The 25,340-nt window shown below is 38.1% G+C and overlaps 2 pseudogenes; both read right to left on the reverse strand.

Annotated features, from left to right (window-relative positions):
• Positions 1-2,113: 2,113 nt before the first annotated feature.
• Positions 2,114-3,043, reverse strand: LOC110218000 (large ribosomal subunit protein uL18 pseudogene; annotated as a pseudogene).
• A 20,652-nt stretch (positions 3,044-23,695) lies between these two features.
• On the reverse strand, positions 23,696-24,830 carry LOC110217988 (mitochondrial glutathione transporter SLC25A39 pseudogene; annotated as a pseudogene).
• Positions 24,831-25,340: the final 510 nt, after the last annotated feature.

Here is a 25,340-nt window from a genome sequence, read left to right on the forward strand (position 1 = left end):
ACCAAAGAAAGATTCTATGGTCTGACTACTTTGTGCATTTTGCTCATGTTCCCAGCTAATTACTTAACTTTTAAACTCTTTGTTAAGGTAGGGGTCTGCTTCTAGGGGTGAGAATGTGCTGTCTCAAGTTTTATGGGCTTTGTGCAGCTGTTTTCAGAGATACTTCTAAGGACCTCTAAATTTTCAGTTCTTCCAAGGTGGTATGATAAGGGGTGAAATGTTTACTCCTTTCCTTGCCTGTTCTCTGCTCTATGAGTGACCACAAGTACTGTATTCTGCCTTGCACCTTTGAGGAAGATTCTTATCCACCACCACTACAAACTCCACCATGCCAGCACTCCTCCTTGCCCCAGGACCACCACTCAGAACTGTGACCCAGATCCAAGCACAGGCAAAGCAAGAGATTCCTGTCTCAGCACTGGCAAACAGATCTCTGCAATCCCCTTCTAATCAGCCACCTGATTCGCCTTCAGTCTGTGAGCCAGAAGCTCCCAAGTCAGCTGCTGTGCTGAGGCAGTACTCAGGGACTGGGACTCAGACTGAGGTTCTCTCTCTCACACTTCTCCCACTGACCTTCTAAGTTGTCTCTGATGTTCATGAATTGAGAAGTCTGGAAACTGCCACAGCTGCCTGTGATTCAGCCCCCTAAGTCCTGCACCAGGTTTTCTGAAGCCTGTTTTGCCTGCACGCCCACACAGGACTTCATCCCTCACCGCTCCCAGCACAATATACCTTTCTGATCAACCATCCAGGCTGTCTGGGGCTGGAAATTTGTTCCACTCTGTATTTTTGTGGATTCTGCTGCTTTAGAATTTTTTAGAGCCATTTTTTACAGGTATTTGGAGGAATTTGGGGGAGAGCTCAAGCAAGTCACTGCTTTTACTCTGACATCTTGGCTCTGCCTCCTAAAGAAAAGTTTTAATGGATTTTGATCCCATTTAAAAAAACATGCAACACCTTCACTCAATAAACATTTATTAAGTGCCACCTATGTGCCAGTCACTATACCAAGCTCTGGGGATACACAGACAATCAAAATAGATACCTGGCTGTCAAGGAAATCACAAATTATTTGGGGACATAATATTGATATATTTACAAACTATATGCATGACAAATTTAAATAAACAATAGAGGGAAAGCACTTGAATTAAGGGGGATCAGAAAAGCCTTCCAGCTGAAAGTGGGATTTCAACTTGGACTTAAAGGAAACCAGAGAAGCAAGTAGAGAGATATTACCAACATGGAGGAATCACTAGTAAATGTCAAGATTTGGGAAACGGGTTGGGTTTTTTTGGGTTTTTTCTTTGTTTCATTTTAATTGAATTTTGATTTTGATTTATTAACAATCATTTCCATGTGCTTTTGAGTTGAAATTTCTTCTCCCCCTTCTTCCCCCCCACCCTCCCTGAGACGGTGCACAGTCTGATATAGGCTTTACATTTACATACCCATTAAACATATTTTGACATTAGTAAAGTAGTAAGTAAAAATTAAAACCAATAGGAGGAACCATGAGAAAGAGGAAACAAAACTCAAAAGAAGAGAAAAAAAATGATAGCGATTCAACTTCCATAGTTCTTTCTTTGGATGTGAACAGCATTTTCCATCCTGAGGCCTCTAGAGATGCTTAGATCCTCACAATGCTGAGAAGGGTTCAGTTTAACAATATTAATCATTGTATAATGTGGCTGTTATTGTATACAAAGTTGCCTTGGTTCTGCTCACTTCACTCAGCATCAGACCATATAACTCTTCCCAGGCTTTTCTGAAACCAGCCTGCTCATTATTTCTTATAGCACAATACTATTCCATTACATTCATATACCACAACTTGCTCAGCCATTCCCCAATTGATGGGCATCCTCTCAATTTCCAATTCTTTCCCACCACAAAAAGAGCTGCTATGACTATTTTTGTACATGTGGGTCCTTTCCCCATTTGTTTGATCTCTTTGGGATATAGCCCTAGAAGTGCTATTGTTGGATCAAAGGGTATGCACATTTTTGTAGTCCTTTGGGCACAGTTCCAAATTGTTCTTTAAAATGGTTAGATAATTTCACAACTCCACCAATAATGAGTCAGTATTCCAAGTTTTTTTTATGTTCAATAAGTTTATTGCCTTAATCTGAAAATCTTCATAGAAAATTATAGATTTTGATGTTTTAACTATCAGCTGCCCATTCCTGGGCTCTGAGGAAACTCTCCTTCTTCTGGGCAACCTGATCTTTCTTCTGGGCAAGGGACATTTTGGGGCAGTTCCATCTTTTCTTTTTTAACTTCCCACTTGGGCTTCTTTTCACATACTGGATTCTACCGAATACCAGCATGGGCTTTCTTGTACATCTCCTCCATCGTGTCGGGGGTTATGTTGTTCTTTATGTACTGTGAGAATGGCCATTTATAAGCATGAGATAACACATATAATCTGCAACATTTTGACCCATGATGTGTTTACAATGTATTTCAGCATTGAATTCCTCGCTTTCTGAATCATACCCAGGGAAGCATTTGGTACAGTGAGGAACAGACAGACCACCATCCACAGCTCCCTTCAGGGCCCCAAAGACTTTGTTTCCAATGGTAGTTCTGGCAAGACCAGCATCCAGGTAGCATGTAAAAGCACCAGGCTAACCATCAATGCTTTCCACATTGTACTCATCTCCAGTCACTTCCACTTGACCTTCATAGATCTTGTCCATGTCAAATCTGTTAAGAAGCTGCAGGCCAGCAGCAGGCCTGTACAGTAAGCCACAGCATAATTTGTTAGGCCAACCTTCACACCATACTTTGGTAACTCATGGGCATAAGCTGCACAAACAATCATATCCCCTTCTATATAGGCATAAGCAATCTTGCAGATGATATCTCTGTTGGTGACTTGGACTATCATCCTGTATTTTGTTGTGTTATACTTGTTTTTATCTTGAATTACTAAACATTTGCATGCATAATAATGTGTTTTTCCCTCTCATCTTCTCCTGTATTTCACTTGGTACCTCTTAAAGTAGGCCTTATTCTTGACAACTTTAATGAACCCCATCTGCAGAACCAGACCTGCGCCCTCAATACAGACCAGCAGGCCCTACAGCACTAGGGGGGAAAAAAACCTAGTGTTCCAATTTTCCCACATCTTCTCCAACATTTATCATTTTCATGTTTTGTCATGTTGGCCAGTCTGATAGGTGTGATGTGGTACCTCGGAGTAGTTTTGATTTGCATTACTCTAATCAATAGCGATTTTGAGCATTTTTTCATATGACAGATGGCTTTAATTTCTTCATCTGAGAACTCTGTGCTCATGTCCTTTGACCATTTATCAATTGGGGAATGGCTTGTGCTCTTATAAATTTGTGTTAATTCTCTATATATTTTAGAAATGAGAGAATGCTTCTAAAAATTCTTTCCCAATTTTCTACCTTCCTTTTAATCTTAGTTGCATTGGCTTTGTTTGTGCAAAAACATTTCAATTTAATGTAGTCAAAATGATCCATTTTGCATTTCATAATGTTCTCTATCTCCTGTTTGGTCATGACTTCTTCTGTTCTCCGTAGATCTGATAGGTAAACTATTCCTCGTTCTCCCAGTTTACTTGTGGTATCAGCCTTTATATCTAAGTCATGAACCCATTTTGACTTTCTTTTGGTATATGGTGTGAGATTTGGGTTTATGCCTAGTTTCTGCTATGCTCTTTTCCAGTTTTCCCAGCAGTTTTTTTCAAAGAGTGGGTGCTTATCCCAGAAGCTGGGGTCTTTGGGTTTATCAAATAATAGATTACTGTAGTCATTGACTACTGTGTCTTGCATATTTAACCTATTCCACTGATCCATCTCCCTATTTCTTAGCCAGTACCAAGCAGTTTTAATGATTGCTGCTTTATAATACAATTTAAGATTTGGAATTGCGAGGCCACCTTCCCCTACATTTCTTTTCATTAGTTCCTTTCATATTCTGGACCTTTTTTTTTTTCCAAATGAATCTTGTTATTATTTTTTCTAACTCTATAAAATAATTTCTTGGTAGTTTGATTGGTATGGCACTGAATAAGTAAATTAGCTTAGGTAGGATTGTCATTTTTATTATATTAGCTCAGCCTACCCATGAGCAACTGATATTTTTCCAATTATTTAGGTCTGATTTTATTTGTGTGAAAAGTGTTTTGTAATTCTTTTCATAGAATTCCTGGGCTTGTTTCAGGAGGTAGACTCCTAAATATTTTATAATGTGTACAGTAAGTTTAAATGGGATTTCTCTTTCTATCTCTTGCTGTTGGGCTTTGTTGGTAATATATAGAAATGCTGATGATTTATGTGGGTTTATTTTATGGCCTGCAACTTTGCTAAAGTTATTTATTATTTCAAGCAGCTTTTGACTTGATTCTCTGGGTTTATCTAAGTATATCATCATGTCATCTGTGCAGAGTGATAGCTTTGTTTCTTCTTTTCCTATTCTAATGTTTTCAATTTCTTTTTGTTCTCTTTTTGCTAAAGCTAACGTTTCCAGTACAATATTGAATAACAGTGGTGATAATGGACATCCATATTTCACCCTCAATCTAATTTTAAACACTTATAGCTTGTCCCCATTACATATTATGCTTGCTGAAAGTTTTAGATAGATGCTATTTATTATTTTAAAGAAGACTTCATTTATACCTATGCTTTCCAGTGTTTTTGATAGGAATGGGTGTTGTATTTTATCAAAAGCTTTTTCTGCATCTATTGAGGTGACCATGTGGTTTCTCTTACTTTTGTTATTTATATGCCCAATTATGCTGATAGTTTTCTTAATATTGAACCTACCCTGCATTCATGGTATAAATCCTAACTGGTCATAGTGTATTATTCTTGTGATAAGTTGCTGCAATCTATTTACTAGTATTTTGTTTAAAATTTTTGCATCTATATTCATTAGAGAAATTGGTCTATAATTTTCTTTCTCTATTTAAACTCTTCTTGGTTTAGGTATCAACACCATATTTGTATCATAAAAGGAATTTGGTAAGACTCCTTCTTCACCTATTTTCCCAAATAGTCTATATAGTATTAGAATTAATTGTTCTTTAAATGTTTGATAGAATTCACATGTAAGTCCATCTGGCCCTGGAGATTTTTTCCTGGGGAGTTCCTCAATGGCTTGTTCAATTTCTTTTTCTGAGATGGGGTTATTTAAGTATTTTACTTCCTCTTCGGTAAATCTGGGCAATTTACATTTTTGTGAATATGTGTCTGTTTCACTAAGATTGTAAAATTAATTGGCATACAGTTGGGAAAATAGTTCCTAGTTATTGTTTTAATTTTCTCTTCCTTGGTGGTGGATTCATCCTTTTCATCTTGATACTGTTAATGTGGTTTGCTTCTTTCTTTTTTAAAATTAATTTAACCAAAGGTTTATCTCTTTAATTGGTTTTCTTATAAAACCAGTTCTTAGTTTTATTTATTAGTTCAATAGTTTTCTTGATTTCAATTTTTTTAATTTTTCCTTTGGTTTTCAGTATTTCTAATTTGGTGTTTAGTTTGAGATTTTTAAGTTGTTCTTTTTCTAGTTTTTTTTTTAGTTGTATTCCCAATGCATTAATCTCCTCTTTTTCTATTTTATTTATGTAAGCATTTAGAGATCTAAAACTTCCCCTAAGAACTGCTTTTGCTGCATTCCATAGGTTTTGGTAGGTTGTCTCATTATTGTCATTCTCTTGAATGAAACTTTGATTGTTTCTATGATTTGTTGTTTGCCCAATTAGGGTTAGGGTTAGGGTCAGGGTTAGGGTCCGTTCAACTACTTTTTTCTAAAATACATCTATTTAGATATTCTATTTGATAGATGTTCTGTATATTACATATGTGTAAATATTAATCCCTTTCACTTACATAATTAAATTTATTGGTATATGATTGGGCAAAATAACTCCTTATATTGCTTTAATTTAATTTTTCTTAGTGGTATATTCACACTTTTCCCTTTCGATATTTGTGATTTGGTTTATTCATTTATTTATTTTTTTAGAAACCACCCCTTCATATTCAACTCACTCTGTGCCCTCTGTCTGTATATATTCCCTCCCACAACCTTAATAATGAGAAAGGTCTCATGAGTTACAAATATCATCTTTCCATGCAGGAATGTAAACAGTTCAGCCTTAATACATCTCTTATGATTTTTCTTTCCTGTTTACCTCTTCATGTTCCACTTAAGTCTTGTATTTGCAAGTTAAATTTTCTATTCAGCTCTAGTCTTTTCATCAAGAATGCTTGAAAGTCCTGTCTATTTCACTGAATGACCATTTTTTACCCTGAAGGATTATACTCAGTTTTGCTGGGTAGGTGATTCTTGGTTGTATTCCTATCTCCTTTGCCCTCTGGAATATTATATTCCACACCCTCTGGTCCCTTAATGTAGAAGCTGCTAAATCTTGTGTTACCCTGATTGTGTTTCCACAAAACTTGAATTGTTTGTTTCTGGCTGCTTGCAATATTTTCTCCTTCACCTAGAAACTCTAGAATTTGGGTACAATATTCCTAGAAGTTTTCCTTTAGGGATCTCTTTCAGGGGGCGATTGGTGGATTCTTTCAATTTCCATTTTTCACCTCTGGTTCTGAAATATCAGGGCAGTTTTCCTTGATAATTTCTTCAAAGATGATGTGTAGGCTCTTTTTTTGATCATGGCTTTCAGATAGTCCAATAATTTTAAATTCTCTCTCCTGGATCTATTTTCCAGGTCAGTTATTTTGCCAATGAGATATTTCACATTGTTTTCTAATTTTTCATTCTTTTGGATTTGTTCTACTGTGTCTTGATTTCTCATAAAGTCACTATCTTCCAACTGCTCTATTCTAATTTTTAAGGAAGTATTTTCTTCAGTAAGCTTTTGGACTTCCTTTTCCATTTGGCCAATTTTGCTTTTTAGGGCATTCTTCTCCTCATTGGCTTTTTGAACCTCTTTTGCCATTTGGGTTAGGCTATTTTTTAAGGTATTATTTTCTTCAGTATTTTTTTGTGTCTCCTTTATCAAGCTGTTGACTTGTTTTTCATGATTTTCTTGCATTGCTTTCATTTCTTTTCCCAGTTTTTCCTCTACTTCTCTTACTTGCTTCTCAAAATCCCTTTGGAGCTCTTCCAAGGCCTGGAATATATATATTTTTGGAGGCTTAGAATGTGGGAGATTTGACTTTATTGTCTTCTTCTGGTTGTATGTTTTGATCTTCTTTGTCACCAAAATAAGATAATATAATCTGACTCTTTTTGTGAGGTTTGCTCATGATCCCAGCCAACTATTTGAGTTTTAAACTCTTTGTTAAGGTAAGAGTCTGCTTCCAATGTGGAGAATGTACTGTCCCAAGGTTCAGGGGTTTATATTGCTGTTTTCAGAGATACTTCTAGGTACCTGTAAATTTTCAGTTCTTCCAAGGCAGCATGATAAGGGTCAAGGTGTTTACTGTTTTCCTGGCCTCTGCTCTGGTCTATTAGTGACCACAAGCACTCCTTTCTGTCATGGAGTTATGAGAAGGGTTTTCTCTTCACAGCCACTATAAGCTCCACCAAGCCAGCATTCCTCCTGGTCCCAGCACAGCCTCCCCAAAATGTGACCTAGGTACAAGCAGGAGCAAAGCAAGAGATTCCTGCCTCAGCACTGGCAAAGAGATCCCTGCAATCCCCCTCTGATCAGCCACTTGAATCCCCCTCAGTCTGTGGGCCAGAAGCTCAGAACACGGCCACTGCCCCGGCGCCTGTACTCTGCACTCTAGAACTGGCTCTAACCTAGCTCCTCTCTCAGCACCACTTAAACAGACTTTTCCCACTGACCTTCTAAGTTGTCTTCGGTGATCATGGATTGAGGAGTCTGCAAACGGCCATAGCTGCATGTGATTCATTCATCTGAGGCCTGTTCCAAGTTTGCTGCGGCCTGTGTGCCCACACCACATTGTGCTCCTCTCCCTGCCAGTGTGATATGCCTTTCAGATCAACCATCCAGGCAGTCTTGAGCTGGAAATTTGTTTTACTCTGTCTCTTTGTGGGTTCTGCTGCTTTAGAATTTGTTTAGAGCCATTTTTTAGGGGTATTTGGAGGGGTTTGGGGGAGAGCTCAGCAAGTCATTGCTTTCACGCCACCATCCTGGCTCCACCTGGACTGTTTCTTTTTGATTTTTCATAGAGCCATTAGTTTCCATTTATTCCATTCTCATTTTTAAGGAATTATTTTCTTCAGTGAGCTTTTGGACTCCCTTTTCCATTAGGCATTTTAAGTCATTTTTCTCCTTGTTGGATTTCTGGAATTCTTTTGTCATTTGGTGTGTTTCATTTTTAAATGTGTTATTTTCTTCAGTGTTTTTTTTTTTGAGTCTCCTTTAGCAAGCTGTTAACTTGTTTTTTTTAATTAATTTATTTTTATTTATCAACAATCACTTCCATATGCTTTTGAGTTAAAAATTTTTCTCCACCTTGCTCCCCCCCACCCTACCCAAGATGGCGCACAATCTGATATAGGCTTTACATTTATATACCCATTAAACATATTTTCACATTAGGGAAGTTGTAAGTAAAAATTAAAACCAATAGGAGGAACCATGAGAAAGAGGAAACATAACTCAAAAGAAGGTAAAAATAAGTGAGAGCGATTCGACTTCCATAGCTCTTTCTTTGGATGTGGATGGCATTTTCCTTCCCAAGGCCTCTGGAGATGTCTTAGGTCCTTGTAATGCTGAGAAAGGTTCAGTTTAACAATCTTAGTTATTGCATAACATGGCTGTTATTGTGTACAAAGTCCTTTTGGTTCTGCTCACTTCACTCAGCATCAGACAATATAAGTCTTTCCAGGTTTTTCTGAAGTCAGCCTGTTCATCACTTCTTACAGCATGATAGTATTCCATTACATTCATATACCACAATTTGCTCAGCCATTCCCCAATTGATGGGCATCCTCTCAATTTCCAATTCTTTGCCACCACAAAAAGAGCTGCTATGAATATTTTTGTACATATGGGTCCTTTTCCCATTTGTTTGATCTCTTTGGGATATAGCCCTAGAAGTGCTATTGCTGGATCAAAGGGTATGCAAATTTTTGTAGCCCTTTGGGCATATTTCCAAATTGTTCTCCAAAATGGTTGGATCATTTCACAACTCCACCAACAATGTATTAGCGTTCCAATTTTCCCACATCCTCTCCAACATTTATCATTTTCCTGTTTTGTCAATGTTGGCCAATCTGATAGGTGTGATGTGGTACCTCAGAGTTGTTTTCATTTGCATTTCCCTAATTAACCACGATTTAGAGCATTTTTTCGCAAGACTTGATGTCTTTAATTTCTTCATCTGAGAACTGTCTGTTCATATCCTTTCACCATTTACCAATTGTGGAATGGCTTGTGTTCTTATAAATTTGTCTTAATTCTCTATATATTTTAGAAATGAGGCCTTTATCAGAAACACTGGTTGCAAAAATTCTTTCCCAATTTTCTATCTTCCTTCTAATCTTAGTTGCATTGGCTTTGTTTGTGCAAAAACATTTCAATTTAATGTAATCAAAATTATCCATTTTGCTTTTCATAATGTTCTCTATCTCCTGTTTGGTCATGAATTCTTCTGTTCTCCATAGATGTGATAGGTAAACTATTCCTTGTTCTCCCAGTTTACTTATGGTATCAGCCTTTATATCTAAGTCATGAACCCATTTTGACATTATTTTGGTATATGATGTACGATTTGGGTCTATGCCTAGTTTCTTCCATACTCTTTTCCAGTTTTCCCAGCAGTTTTTTTTCAAAGAGTGGGTTCTTATCCCAGAATTTGGGGTCTTTGGGTTTATCAAATAATAGGTTACTATACTCATTGACTACTGTGTCTTGCATATTTAACCTATTCCACTGATCCACCTCCCTGTTTCTTAGTCTTTTCCAGTTTTCCCAGCAGTTTTTTTCAAAGAGCAGGTTCTTATCCCAGAAGCTGGGGTCTTTGGGTTTATCAAATAAAAGATTACTATACTCATTGACTACCGTGTCTTGCATATTTAACCTATTCCACTGATCCACCTCCCTATTTCTTAGCCAGTACCAAGCAGTTTTGATGATTGCTGCTTTATAATACAATTTAAGATCTGGAATTGAGAAGGCCTCCTTCCCCTGCATTTGTTTTCGTTAGTTCCTTGTTTTCTTTTTTTTTTATGATTTTCTTTAATCACTCTTATTTCTCTTCCTAACTTTTCCTCTTCTTCTCTTACTTATTTTCAAAATCCTTTTTGAGTTCTTCTGTGGCCTGAGATCAGTTCATTTTTTTTCTTGGAAATTTTGGATGTAAGAGCTTTGACTTCATTGTCTTCTTCCGATTGTATGTTTTGACATTCCTTTTCACCAAAGTAAGATTCTATAGTCTGAATTTATTTTCTGTTATTTGCTCATTTCCCAGCCCAATTACTTGACTTGTAAACTCTTTGTTAAGGTAGGGTTCTGCTTCCACTGTGAAGAGCATACTATCCCAAGCTTCAGGGATTTTCTGCAGCCATTTTCAGAGATACATCCAGGGTCCTGCAAGTTTTCAGTTCTCCCAAGGTGGTATGATCTAAGGAGAAGTGTTTACTCATCTCCTGGCCTATGCTCTGATTTATAAGTGACCACAAGCACTCTTTTCAGTCCTGGAACTCTGCGAAAGGTTCACTCTCTACTGCTGCCGCAAGCTCTGCTATGCCAGTGCTCTTCCTTGACCCTGGAATGCCAAAAAGGAGTTTGACCCAGATCCAAGTATGAACAGAATCTTGCCTCAGGGCCAGCAAAGAGATCCCTGTAATCTCCTTCTGATCAGTTGTTTGATCCCCTTACCATCTGTGGCCTGAGATTTCTGGAAGCATCCACTTCTGTTTCCACTATTGTCATTACCCTCTGTTGCTGCCTCTGCCACCACCTTGGGGCCATGTTGCAGCTGGGAAAGGTATGCACTCCTTTCTCACCCAAGTCAGACAGGTCTTTCCTACTGATTTTCTAAGTTGTCTCTTGAGGCCTGCTCCAGGCTCACTGGGGCCAGGTTTATGCCAGAGTAGCTACAGGGTCCTCTCTGACCCTGGTGCAACAGACTTTTCCTGTTGACTATCTAGGTTGTCTTGGGCAAGACATTTGTTTCATTATGTCTTTTGGTGGGTTCTGCTGCACCAGAATTTGTTTATATTCATTTTTATAGGCATTTGGAGAGCTTTGGGGGAAAGCTCAAGCAAATCTCTGCTTTTACTCTGCCATTTTAGCCAGAATCTAATTAAAAAAAAAAAGTTAAATAAAGGAGTGGAGAGAGACTAGAATAAACAGGAGGCAGGATAGGATGGAGGGAAATATAGTTAGTTTTACACAGCACGACTACTATGGAAGTGTTTTGTATGACTACACAAGTATAATCTGTATTGAGTTGCTTGCCTTCTCAATGGGAGGGAGGGCAGGAGAAAATTCGGAACCCAAAGCTTTAAAAACAAATGTTAAAAAACTTGTTTTCACATGCAACTGGGAAACAAGATATACAGTCAATGGGGTATATAAATCTATCCTGCCCTACAGGAAAATAGAAGAGGAAGAGGATAAGAGAAGAGGTGGAGAGATAGAAGGGAGAGCTAATTAGGGGAAAGGGTATTCAGAATGCATGTTGTCTTGGGGTTGGGGACGGATGAGATGGGGAGAAAATTTGGAACTCAAAATCTTGTGGGAGTGAATGTTGAAAATTAAAAATAAATGAGTTAATGTGTCTTAAAAAATTAGAATGGAGCAATTCAAGTATTGTAGAAACACAATCAGCATAACACAAGATTTAGCAGCTGCTACATTAAGGGACTGGAGGTCTTGAAATATGATATTCCAGAGGGCAAAGGAGATAAATTACAGCCAAGAATCACATACCCAGCAAAACTGAATATAATTCTTCAGGGAGAAAAAAGACATTCAGTGAAATAGAGGATCTTCAAGCATTCTTGATGAAAAGACCAGAGCTAATTAGAAAAATCGACTTTCAAATACAACACTCAAAAGAAGCACGGAGAAGTATAAAATTCTGAGTAAAACTTATATCTGGGTTCCTTTTTCCTGCTCATGAACACTGGATCCAATCTGATATGCAACTGCATGGTTTGCTAATAAATCACTTTACTCAGAATTTGTCTCCTCAGTTATTATAAATACACTCACAACAGTTTCTGGTAAACCAGCCAGTATGTCAAAAGGAGACCCCATCCTCTGAAAAAGCCTTTCAGAAGAACTACCCAAGATGCACCCATTTATGTTTTCACTGAGGGACTTCTTTATGGAAGACTGTCCTAGAGTTTGGATTCCCTTTCCATGTCAAATTCTTCTAAGCTAAGGAAAGGCTTCATACTGTTGGGAAAGTTCCCTTAAGTTTCCCTTGAGGTAATTTCCTTTATGTCAAGTTTCCCTTAAGGAAATGATGATATCTGGTGACAGTATATCACAGAAAACTCCTCTGGGGGGAAACATACATATATGATAGATAGATAGATAGATAGATAGATAGATAGATAGATAGATAGATAGATATAGATATAGATATATAGATGTAGATAGATATCTATATATGTATATAGATACATGTATATATGTGTGTGTGTATATAGGTATGTATGTATGTATGTATGTATGTATGTATGCATGTATATATGCATGTATGTATGTACGTATGTATATATATTATCACCTAGGACCAGGGTATGCTCCTGGTTCAACTGGGAATGACAGAATTTGCACTATTGAATTATGTGAACTAAATTGTAAAATTGAAAGAGATTTAGCTGGTGACCTGTTATGGCCCAAATATAGCACTTTTCACTACTGTGAATTAAAAAAATTAGGGCTAGCTTTGAAAGACTTCATTCATTTCAGATGCAATATTGATTTTGCTGGGCTACTTTATTTGATGGATTGTGCCCAACAACTCATAAAGAATTTCTTCTTCATAGTGTATCCTGTCTGTTCCCATTCAGCCTCTTTTGTCTAGTGCTACCATTTCTAATACCTCAGCTTCTCTACCTCACACTGTTATTCATTCTGTTATACAGGCTTCTTTTCCTCCTCCCTTCTCTGCTCCTCCATCTCATGCCCCATTCCAATTTAAAGAGAAATTTTATCTCTTTTGAGCATGAGGAACCTGCTACTGGTGTCTTTCCTCTTCATGAAACATTTGTGACTGATCCAACTGGACTGGGAATTGTGCTACTGATAAGTAACCACTAGCCTTTTAGTCCCTCTGATGTCTCCACGTGGAGGCGAGATACTCCTAAACTTGATGAGGATCCTGGAGATGTTATAAACCAAGTTTCAGTCATTTTTAAAGTTTTATAACCCCACCTGGGGAGACATAACTGATTTAATGGAAATTTTACCCTCCCCAAGGTAAAGAATTGCTATTATAGAGGCTATAATCAAAAAGCCTCAGTAGAGGGAGTCCCTGTTAGCTCAACAGGTCTTTCTAATTGGTCTCTACAAGATCCACATTGGAACTCCAATTTCCTAGTCATTGCACCAAATTACAAGAGGTCATGGAGGCCTTAATCAGGGGCATATAAAGTGTATGCTGTTTACTTTGAAAATTAGAGTAAGTTCTAAGAAACTGTTCAAGAAGAAAATGAAACCTCTAATCATCTTTATTATAAGATATGTAAGAGTCTTAGGCAGTACACAGGATTAGAGCCACTCAATCTTAGATTTAAGAATTATTAATTTCTTTTGTAAGCCAATTCATAACAGCCATAAGAAAATATTTTCCTAAAAGTTGACCTGTTTGGCATGAAAAGGCCATCAATGAGCTTGAAAGCAACATTCACTATGTCTATGAAGGGAGAAATAAAGAGAAAGAGAAATATGAATCAAAAACTCAGGAAATATTGGCCTGTGCCCAAGCAACCTTTCTTCCCTTTCAATCTGTACCAGAAAACCATTGAATGTGTGAGTTCTTTTTATTGTCACAAAATGTCCATCTTGCCTAGAATATAAAAATGAGTGGGGCTTAAAGAAAGGAATAAATGGTGCTCTAGAAATACCTGGGAGGGTCTTTGGTTAGGAGGTGTAGGGGAAAGGCAGGTACTAGAGATTCTGATGTGGATAATTTTTTTATTTGATTCTAATGTCTTTTCCTAAATTATCCCAGTCACCACCTCTCCCAACACTAGTAAACTTCATGTCTCCCTTAAAGTTTGTAACATGATTTATGATTGCTTAGTAGATTCTGAAGCTTCTATTTTTTATGAGAAAGCAAAATTCTGACTGTACTTCTATTAGATTTCTAAGTGTTTTCAGAATCTCAGGGAAACTTCATAGTATTTACAAATCATCTCCATGTACAGTTGCTAGTGGTCCTTTCCCAGTAGAACATTCTTTTCTCCTTATGCCCAAGTCTCCCATTAACTTATTTGGCTATGATTTCCCTTGTAAACTTAGGGCCATTATATCTACTCCCCTGAAGGATATCAGTCCTTGCAACTCCCTGAGGACTCTTGCTCTTTTTACACTGTAATGGTTGAGAATGCCCAAATGATTCCTGATGATAGTCCAGGGATTGCATTGGACATCACTGATTCTCTATGGAAGACTTCACCTTCAAATGTAGGATTATTAAAATCTATTGTCTCAGTCACAATCAAAACTAATTGAGGATCCCCACCACCCATTCCTTAACATCCTTTGTTCAGGGAGGCCAGAAAAGTTATCACACCCATGATTGACTCTCTGGGGGAATCAAGGTGGAATTATTTCATGTAAATCCCCTTCTAACTCCTAACCTCCCTGTTAAGCAACTCAAGCCAGGCACTGATTGTAAACCTGTGTATCACTTTGTTCAAAACTCACACACTATTAATGCTTTGTTATATCCAGAAACCCAGTAGTTCCCAATTTGTGACCATTATCTCAATTACCTATGAGGCTACCTGAGATAGAGTTGTTCAGCTTTTTTCAACATCCTCATTCACCAAGACAATCAGTATATATATATATATATGTTTTTACCTAGAAGAATACACAGTGGACATGGACTCATCTACTTCTAGAGTAAGTAGAAAGCCCCAACTTGCTCTCTCATATCTTACAGTAGGACTTGCCTTCCAGTACTTTTGAGGGCTCCTCTCTGCTTCAATATATTGATGATCTGCTACTAACAGGTCTCTCAAAATGACAACTGCTATTTTCTCTTTCAATTTTAGTTGAAGAATCATCAGATTTCTAAATAAAAGATACAGTGGTGCCCCCCCCCCGGTGGAATAGTTCACCTTCACTCTGTCTATTTCTCTCTGTTTCCCTAAAGCGCAAATGCATTCCTTAAAAATTATCATTTCCCATGTCCAAAAAGATAATACTTGCTATTTTGAGAATAGATGCATATTGCCACCAGTGGATTCCAGCTTTTTGTAATATCACTAAGCCTGTAGTTTTTCTTAGCCAAAAATAACATTTCACAACCCTTGCAGCTTGAACCAAAACATCTTACTGCCCTTTCAGACCACAAGAAAGCCCTGTTATCAGTTCCAGTGCTGGGACTTCCAGATTACATTAAGCTTTTTCTCTTTTTGTACTTAAACATAAGGAGGTTGCTTCATGGATCCTCACTTGGACCCTCTCTTGACTCTATGGAACATTGTACTGTTCAACAAGAATTTTGATATCTGTGCATTAAAGGAATTTCATTTTTATGTATTTTTCAGTGTGTGTGTGTGTGTGTGTGTGTGTGTGTGAGAGAGAGAGAGAGAGAGAGAGAGAGAGAGAGAGAGAGAGAGAGGAATTAGGTGAAAAAAGTGTATTGATTGATTGCCCAAATACGCATACTTAAAAGAAAGAAAAGTTGTTCAAATGTGTTTTAAAATAGAGAGAATAGAATAGAAGAAAAGTCAGAATTAAACCCCAATAAGCAGAACTTTGAATTTCATATGTTGGATCTATTATACACTTGAAAAGCAAACTATTTTTCAAATAATTATGGTTTGATATATAGTCTTCTTTGTATGTTCTGCTTTGTGAAATACTCATTTTATTTGGCAATTGTTAATTTTGAAATTAAAATATATATATATATATATATATATATATATATATATATATATATATATATATATATATTTAACAGACACTTAAAAACAAAAAAGGAAAAGAAAAAGTTTGCTTCAAGTTTCTAAAATGCCCAGCTCCCTGCATGGTACTGCACTTAAGGGCAAATAGAAGATAATGGGCTAAGGGAACTAAGACCTAATACAGGGACTACCAGGCAAAATGTCACAGTTAGATTCTATTGGGTATCATGAACTAACCAAGAAAGCAGCTCCTCCTTAGCATATGGTCACAGAAGAGTGTAAATCAAACATTTCATATTTACAAAAGTCATACATTTTAGTTACTATTATTAATATTTTGACATGATTTTTCTTGCGCTAGGGAATATAATATATTATTAGCTATGTAGAAACCACATTTTCATAATGTCTTTTGTCATGCTATATATAACTATCTAAAACTTCTTCCCACAAATGCATTCTGGCTTTGATACTTACAGGAACTAATAACACAATCAATATGATCAGGATTATTTTTTTGAATTAAAGTTAGGGACCAATACGAAAGCTTTAGCACCTGCCTCTATGTAACCAGTCACATAATTATAACTTAAACTTTATGCTGTATTTCAAAGCAAGGATATGCATAATATAACATATATACAAACACAGACATACATACAGACAGACAGACACACACACACACACACACACACACACACACACACACACTACTTGAGAAGCCCCATTTTATTCCTTCAAAAGTTTTTCTATTAACTATTCTTCAATGTTAAGGACTGATCACTCTAATCTTCTGGGCAGCTTTTCTGCTTTTGCTTTGTGTGTGAGAAATTAAGACTATGTTTTCCTCAATTCTTTCTCCTTTTGTGAACTACATTTCATGTGGCTAGATAAGCACCATTTTTCCCCCAGCTGTTCTAGGATTCCTTATTTTTCAGCACAGTCTACCATTTTGTGGCCTTGATTTCCCATTCATGGAACATTCAGGGTTTATTGTTCTGACTCAGTGTAGATATTATGAAAAGGGTTTAAATTGGCATGAAAAAGTTTAGGTAGTTTCAAAAATGATGATGTGTAAAAGCCTGGGGTGATCGTTAAGATAAAATGAAAATGCAGTTTTATGCATTTTCTCTCTTGATTTCTGGATCTCAACTTTCCACTCTCCCATTCCTTGTGCTTTTGTTTATAGGTAAAGACCTGAGGTTCATCTAAAAGCTAAAAACTCCAACCAAATTCCGAGACTCATCGGCTAACACACATATCTATACTCCATTTGTCTACATTGTGACCAATGGAATGGACAGGTAAAAATAAATTTAAAGGCCTACTTCCTAGTGCTGAAAAGGTGTCTGTAAAATGTACCAGTTAATTCAAGTTGTTGAAAATGGTTATGGAGTATTAATTGTTCTAGGTATTAAAGTCAATAGATTTTGGTTTAATTCTCCTATCCAATTGAGATTCGCTGGAAAATGTCCAGTTTCCTTCTTGTAGGCTAAGCAGTATTTAAACTTAGTAGAATCAAGCTTTAACAAAATTATGAAGTAGTTAAAACCATCTTTTAATTTTGGCCTCCATTTTCTGTGACTTTCCCACTAATTGGACCTTTTCTGTAAAAGTGGCCAGTGTCTTCCTGTCCTATTTGTTACTGTTTGTTCATCCTTCATTTTTTAAGATAACCAACACTTGCAAATGAATTCATTTAATTGAAGCACAGTTGCACAAAGTGATCCAACTCAATGTCTGTTCCAGAGTCATCACAGTCTAGGAGCAAGACAAAAGTGAAGATGATTGGTGATGGCCCAGGATGCAATGAGTGACCTAGGAATTTTCAATGCCCGACCAAATTCTAAGTACTCCACAATGCTTGCTTTGAGAGTTAGATTTTTTTTCTTCCATATTGATTCTTTAATTGTTTTCCACCTCCCCAAAACTGGGACAATTAACTCTTTGGTCTAATGCAGTTTTCATTTATGATTTCTTGAAATATAACTCTGAAAAATCATGCCTTGGTAAAGCCTATTGTGATTCAAATGGAACTACTTGACTATGCCTTTAAAACCAAATCACTCTGGCTTTTACTGCCTGATTTGCTCATTATTTAGGCTTTGATGTCTTAGAATGAGTATAAACACCAATTGTTATTTTTCTGGCCAGAAACCCTGAGGGTCTTCCTCTTTCAGATTGATTCTTCTGTGCAGGCAAACTAGACCATCTTTTGCCTCATTTTTTACCTAGCCTTTAAATGATAAATGGGCATTGCCTCAAACAAACTGAGACCTGGGAAGAACTTTAGCTTAAAAAGCCTAAGGTTTCCCACTGCATTTGGGGCAATTGCCATTTATCTTGACTTATGTCTTACCATTGGACTCCAATGACTTTGCAGGAGTCTTTCGATGATGACTTTGCATAGCTCTGCCTCACTTAAATCCGATTAACTTGCAGGTCAAGATGTCACCTCCTGATGTCATTAGTTCTCTTCAAGAATGAAGGATGGACAACAAGTACCTGCTTTAGCCACTTTCATAGCCATTGGAACAAATTGTTCTCATCCACCCATTCTACAGGGGAAGTCTTCACATGTTTGGGATAGACATCTCCTTAATTTACCATCAGGTTTGAGGTCTAATTGGTTACCCTTAACCTAAATTATCCTATGTGTGGAGACAGTTTTACTGGGGTGTAGCCATTTATCATGCTACAGTTTCTTAGAGCCTTGGGTGAGAGTTGGGTGACAGGTGGACAACAGCGATGGATGAGCAGCCCTAAAAGGCCTCACATTAGAGGTGTTAGTCCTCTCTGAATACAACATAGAGCTGTAAGTCCTATTTATTTTCATAATTTAAAAATGTGCTTTCAGTAATAATTGTTGTTGTTTAGTCATTCAGCTATGTCTGATTCTTCATGACCCATATTTGGTTTTCTTGGCAAAGAGTTTTGCCATCTTTCTCCAGGAGATTAAGGCAAATAAAGGGTTAAGTGACTTGCCCAGGATTGAAAAGCTAATGAGGTCTAAGGTCTTCCTGACTCCAGGCCCAGTGCTCTATCCACTGAGCCACCTAGCTGACTCTTTACTAAAAGTGAGTCATAACTAAGTCTATATACACAGAAATTCAATCATAGTTATCTTATATTTAACACAAATAAGAACAGATGCTGAGATTTTTAGAATTTCTTATTCAGCCTTTTTCAGTCATGTCCAGCAATTTCTGTCCCCATTTGGGGTTTTCTTGGCAAAGATATTGGAGTGCTTTACCATTTCCTTCTCTAACTCATTTTACAGTTGAGAAAACTGAGGCAAATAGAAATTCAGTGACTTGCCTAGGGCAACATAGTAAGTGTCCAAGGCCAGATTTGAACACAAGAGGAGTCTTCTTAACTTCAGTCATGGCACTCTATCTGCTGCATCATTTTGATAAATGTGGCTGTTACTGAATCTTGTTAATTTCCTTTTCTTTAAAGTTAGTTTTAGTAGGTCATCATAGAGTATTTCATAATGAATCTAAAAAATATTAGAACATGTCAGGAAATTCCCAAACAAGGGGTAATTAGAAAGGGATCAACCAAACCATTCACACTAGGAAAACTAAAGTGGATGAAAAATCTGTTTTGCCATAACATGTATTTGAATTAGCATTTCATTGAGATTTTTTTTTTTTTGCTGGCAGACTTAATATCTACATCAATGTTGATTTAGATGTAGTTTGGATAGGCACTGCAGGTACAGGTAGATATTAAGCTGACCCCATTGAAAAAGGAGGGCAAAACTTGATGAATTACATAGCTTATATATGTCTGAAATATATTCAAGACTTCGTGACAATAAGACTAATCATTTATCAGTCTCCCATGCACATTCTTAGCTTTCTATGCAGCAGACATTAAGCAAATGTTTGATATATGTATTACATATGTATTCATGTGCTTACATATGTAAAATTTAAAAATTTGAATAAAGCTTTGTTGAGTACAAAGACACTGGTAGTTGTAGTTACTCCCTGCATGGCAAGAACATCAGATTAGAGAGGAGGATTTTTTTCACCTATTTGAGTCATTTGAGAGGCTCTACAGAGGGAATAAATAGAGAAATGAGAGGTGGTAGGCATAGCAAAAAACAGCAGCAATACAATCATACAGCTGGTGGCCATTAAACGTTTGGTTCCCTTTTTTAAGAACATGATACAAGACCTAAATAAACAAGCACAGAAGTAAGTAAATCTGTTTTTATCTCTGGTAGTTGGAACAAGATGGGTTGGGGTAGAAGGGAGGAAGGAGGAATAGATGGTCTCCTACTCTTCTCTTATTTCTTGGCGTTTTTTTTAAATTCTGTTAAAGGACATAGTTGGCGTATGTAATCTCATTTCTCATAACTATCTGAGCTTTACCCTGTTATAAGTTGCCTGACATCTTTTTGTGTTTATATCAGAGGCCAAGACAATGCTAGGAGACACAAATGAGAAAATGATCTTTCTAAGGTAGGGCTGGGATATGAACCCTAGCTCACTGTTAATGAGATTTGCTTTCACTAATTGAGAACACAAAAATGAAACATTTCATAGTTACAAGTCCAAATGCCTTTGGTGACAATCATTTGTCCTCATTCAGACTCATGGCAACTTTGCCATTCTCTATCTTTTTTCAATCTAAATCAACCAATAGTGCCTCAGCAGTTATATCTGCCAGTTCATTCAGTATCTGAGGATATAGTTCATCTATATCTGTTGACATGACCTCATTAAAAAGAATTAAATTTTCTTATCATGTTATACACTGTATTTATTTCCAGTTCCCTGTAACACAAACACACATGTGCAAGCACACACACCCACGCACACACACACAGAATCCAACAACAAAAAGTCATATTCTATACTTTGTGTTTCATAAAGCCCTCTCAAGAAAAGAGAAAGGAAAAACAAAATAGGAACCAAAGAGCTTGGGGGCAGCTAGGGGGCACAGTGGATAGAGCACCAGCCCTGAAGTCAGGAGTACCTGAGTTCAAATGTGGCCTCAGACCAAACACTTGACACTTACTAGCTGTGTGACCCTGGACAAATCATTTAACCCCAATTGCCTAAAAAGAAAAAAACAAAGCAGAAAGAGTTCATCATTAATCTTTTCTCATACTTTCATTCATGCAACTTTAATCTTCCACTTTTCACTGGCATGTCTCAAAATAGTCATTTTCTCCCCCAATACAACACTAGTGGTGTCACATCCAGTAGCCAGATATTGATCAAAATAATTGAAGATGGCTCAGTATGCAGTGAGAGATCTTGGCCTTTTTGAGCAAATGTTTATCGTAGTTATCACATTGACTGAGGCAATGCCCATTCACTGATTATGGCTGTTTAAGAAGTGAGCCAAGGGATGTCCCCTTTAATTAAAAAAAAAAAAATGAGAACATAAAAAGAAAATAAAATTGTAAAAAATATTCTTAAATACCTCACAATCTAGTTCTGGAATAAAATATGTAATCAATGATGTACAAGCTATACTATACTGTACTATACTACATTACACTATACTATACTATACTATACTATACTATACTATACTATACTATACTATACTATACTATACTATACTATACTATACTATACTATACGGTACTATACTATACTATACTATACTATACTATACTATACTATACTATACTATACTATACTATACTATACTATACTATACTATACTATACTATACTATACTATACTATACTATACGGTACTATACTATACTACGCTGTACTATATTATGCTATGCTACACTTTGCTATACTATACATGTGTATACATATGTGTATATTTGTGTGTAATATGTATGTATATTTGTGATATATATGTGTGTGATAAATACATGCCTATATGTATGTCTATATAATAACACATGTGTGTGCATAGGGGTGTGTGTGTGTGTGTACATTCAGGGATAATCTCAGAAGAAAGGCAGTGAGATTAAGGATGACTAGGGAAAGGCTTCATAGAAGATGGCTTTTTAGTGGAGATTTGAAAGAAATTATTGTATCAAAAGGTTGGGAGGAAGAGTGAGAGAATTTCATGCATGGAGGAGTGCCAGTAAAAATATTCAGAGTCAGGACATGGAATGTCATGTGCCAAACACAGTAATGGAAGTTTAGGGAGGTAGATGTTCAGTCTCTGTGACCTCATTTGGAATTTTCTTGGAAAAGATAATCGAGTAGTTTGTCATTTCCTTCTCCAGTTCATTTTACAGAAAAGGAAACTGAAACAAGTAGGGTTAAGTGACAAGCCTAGTAAAGGTTTGATTCAGATATGAAGTCAGGAAGAGTCATCTTCCTGATTTCAGGTCCAGCATGCTATACACTGTACCACCAACTGCCCACAGGGAGGTAAGCAGATTATATAGAACTTTAACAGTTAAATAGGAGATCAGATATTTCATCCTAAAAGTAATAGGAACCACTAGACTTTATTGAATAAAGGGCTGACATGATTAGATGTATGATTAAGGATGATCAGTTTGACAGTTGAGTGAAGGATGGACTGGAGTAGGAATAGATTTAAGACAGGAGGACAAACCAGCAAGCCATTGCAATAATTCAAGCATAAAATGATGAGAAACAGCCCCACAGTACAGTGCCATGAAAGCCAGAGTGAAGTATTCTAAGAGATATCCTCCATATGCAGCAAGAGGGTGTCATTGTGTGTCTTGAAGAGAGACAGATTAGACATCTCTAGCCTTTTTCCTCAAACCCTTCCCCAAGAAAGAAGGGGAAGTAGGAAGTTAAATCCAGAGGCCACCACTGTTCTCCTCCCAGAAATAAGTAGTACTGGACTAGAATTAAATCTATTTGCACCCTTAGATATTGTTAGTCTATGGGATGTGATTTTCAGATTAAAGTTAACTTCTTATTGCTTTTTCATTGTTGGAAGGAGGACCACATGATTTATATCAAAGACTTGACCCCTTTCACACATTGCACTGCTTCCCTAATGAACACATATAGTGAATAACAAAAAAAAAATCCATTGATTCACATCATCATAAAACAGAAGTCAGAGAAAGTATATTCAGGAGAAAATATATCAGATACTACGTAGTGAAAGAGGTCTCCAACTGATAATGAAGTAACACCTCAATTAAGAGAAAGTTCTAGATCTCACCCAAGGGGAAGTTTCTCTAGGTCTCTAGTGTAACAAGCTTGGGAGAAGGACATGATACTGTCAGCTCCTCCACGTCAATTTCTTCCAAGATGTTTTTTGAAGTAGGGTTGGAATATATTCCATCTTCTCTCCAGAAGCTGGAAGTGTGAACCACCCAAAGAGTGTAGAGGCTGAAAAGCCTGAAGGTATCTGATGAGGCTTGAAGTTTGCAGAATTTTTTTTTTTTTTTACGGCAAAGCATCATCTTTGATCTAAAGGATTCAACAAGAGGGAGATTAAGAACAAAGCAGGACCAGGGGCTGAGATAGATGTCCAGAGGGAAAAACAAAGGGACAACGGCAGATTGCATTCCTAAGGAAGGAGAGTGGGTGAACCAAAAGCTGGGGCATTTGATCTGTAGGAAAGTGGGGAGAAAACATGGAGAACGTGTTCCCTGCACGATGACCTCGTATTGCCAGGTAGGAGGGAAGGTGGAGTGGGCATCTCACTCACCCTCGGCCATACAGAACAAGTCCCCTCTTCCTGCTGAGGGCTATAGCTGGTCTCCGCAAGAGACCCTGGAGGTTGGTGTCTTCCATCACTCTCTCCCACTCTTCCCCTCAGGGTCCCCGAGGGCTTTTTTCCAGGTTCAGTCTCTGGAAAATTTTTTTTGCTAAATTCATAGGTACTGATCATGATGGCACAGGAGGGGGCTGCTTTGATGATCCGGGGGAGGAAGCCTGCAAAGAGTCCTCTGGCCCCAGACTCGGCTTGAATTCGTCGGAGCAGCAGACAGGTGGAAAAGAAATGTGGGGATGTCACTCTCAAGGCTAGCCCACTTCCCAACTCCATCTGACGCTGAGTTTTCACCACGTCAAAAGGCAGTGTGAGCTCTGCAGCCACTGCTCCTGAGAAGGCTCCAGCCACAAAGCTGATACTGACTGACGTCCGGTCCTTGGCTGCCGTCTTACATAGCCACGTCTTCACTAACTCATACTTAAAGCAGTACAAGGCTGAAAAAGGCACATCCGTCAACGCAGTGGCACCCCAGCCAAGCCACAGAGAGCGCCAGACACCCTGGGATACGGCTGCCCTGACACAGGCCCCGAGTTCACGGTAAGACACATGTTGGGCCTGAAGCTTTGTTCTCACCAGTTCCAGGGGGCTGATCACAGTCACGGTGCCCAATCGGGCCATAGCTCCCTCCGCCATAGGTGCATAGAGGTCAGAAGTCACAGCTCGGCTACATAAGAAAGCCTTGAGCTGGTCATAGGTGGTAAAATAAATGGGTGTGGCAGGCACTGTCATCACTAGAGTTGTGGGTAGGGCACTCCACAGGGTCCTAGCACCCTCATGCAGAGTAATCTTCACAATGGCATCCATGGTGCCTGTGAAGTAGGTGGATTGTTGGTACCAGACAGCACAGCGAGAACCATTCTGACACAGATAGAGGGGCTCTAGAATGCCATTGCAGTAAATCATACGCTTCCATTTAGTATAGGGGATGCTCCAGAATCTCTGGGACTGTGCCAGCCCACTGGTGGGAGAAGGGCGCTGGGATTGTAGACGGACCTTTACGACATCCAGGGGGGTCATGAAAATGGAGGTAACAGTGGCCCCTGTGCCCGATGTCCCCATCTGCTGCAGGGGGCTAATGCCCCCGGGTGCCTTCTTTGCCATTACACTGTCTCTTGCCTGTCTCAGGCTCCTCGGGGGCTCCGCGTCCTCGCGCCGCCGCCTCCGCCGGACGAGCACAACGCGGTTCTGGGAGGGGGGCCGCGCCTCTAGGAGCCGCGGTCTACACGCTCTCGCTGCCAGCACCCGGTTCCCGACCACGGTGGCCCCGCCCCTCTCCCCACGAGCCCGCCCCTTCCCCTCAGTTTGAAGACAATTTTAAGAAGACTAGAGAGGTCTCACTCCTTCTGTCACCAGCTTTACCCTACCCCTTATACAGGTGTGGCTATTGATCTCTACCGATGAGACAGTCTGATACCAATAGGCTTTGGGACAGTGTTTACAAAAGAAACAATAAGGTTAGAAGGCAGACTACAGGGACTTAAGAAGAGAAGAGATGGAGGGAAAGGTCATTGTGCTTTCTCCCCACTCACCCCCAAATATGCTTTCATCAGTCATTTCATTTCTACTTTCATCTACAAAAATTGTACTATAATTATACTACAATACAAAATTGCA

Source organism: Phascolarctos cinereus, unplaced genomic scaffold, assembly GCF_003287225.1.
Source record: "Phascolarctos cinereus isolate Bilbo 61053 unplaced genomic scaffold, phaCin_HiC Scaffold_4;HRSCAF=312, whole genome shotgun sequence".
NCBI lineage: Eukaryota > Metazoa > Chordata > Mammalia > Diprotodontia > Phascolarctidae > Phascolarctos > Phascolarctos cinereus.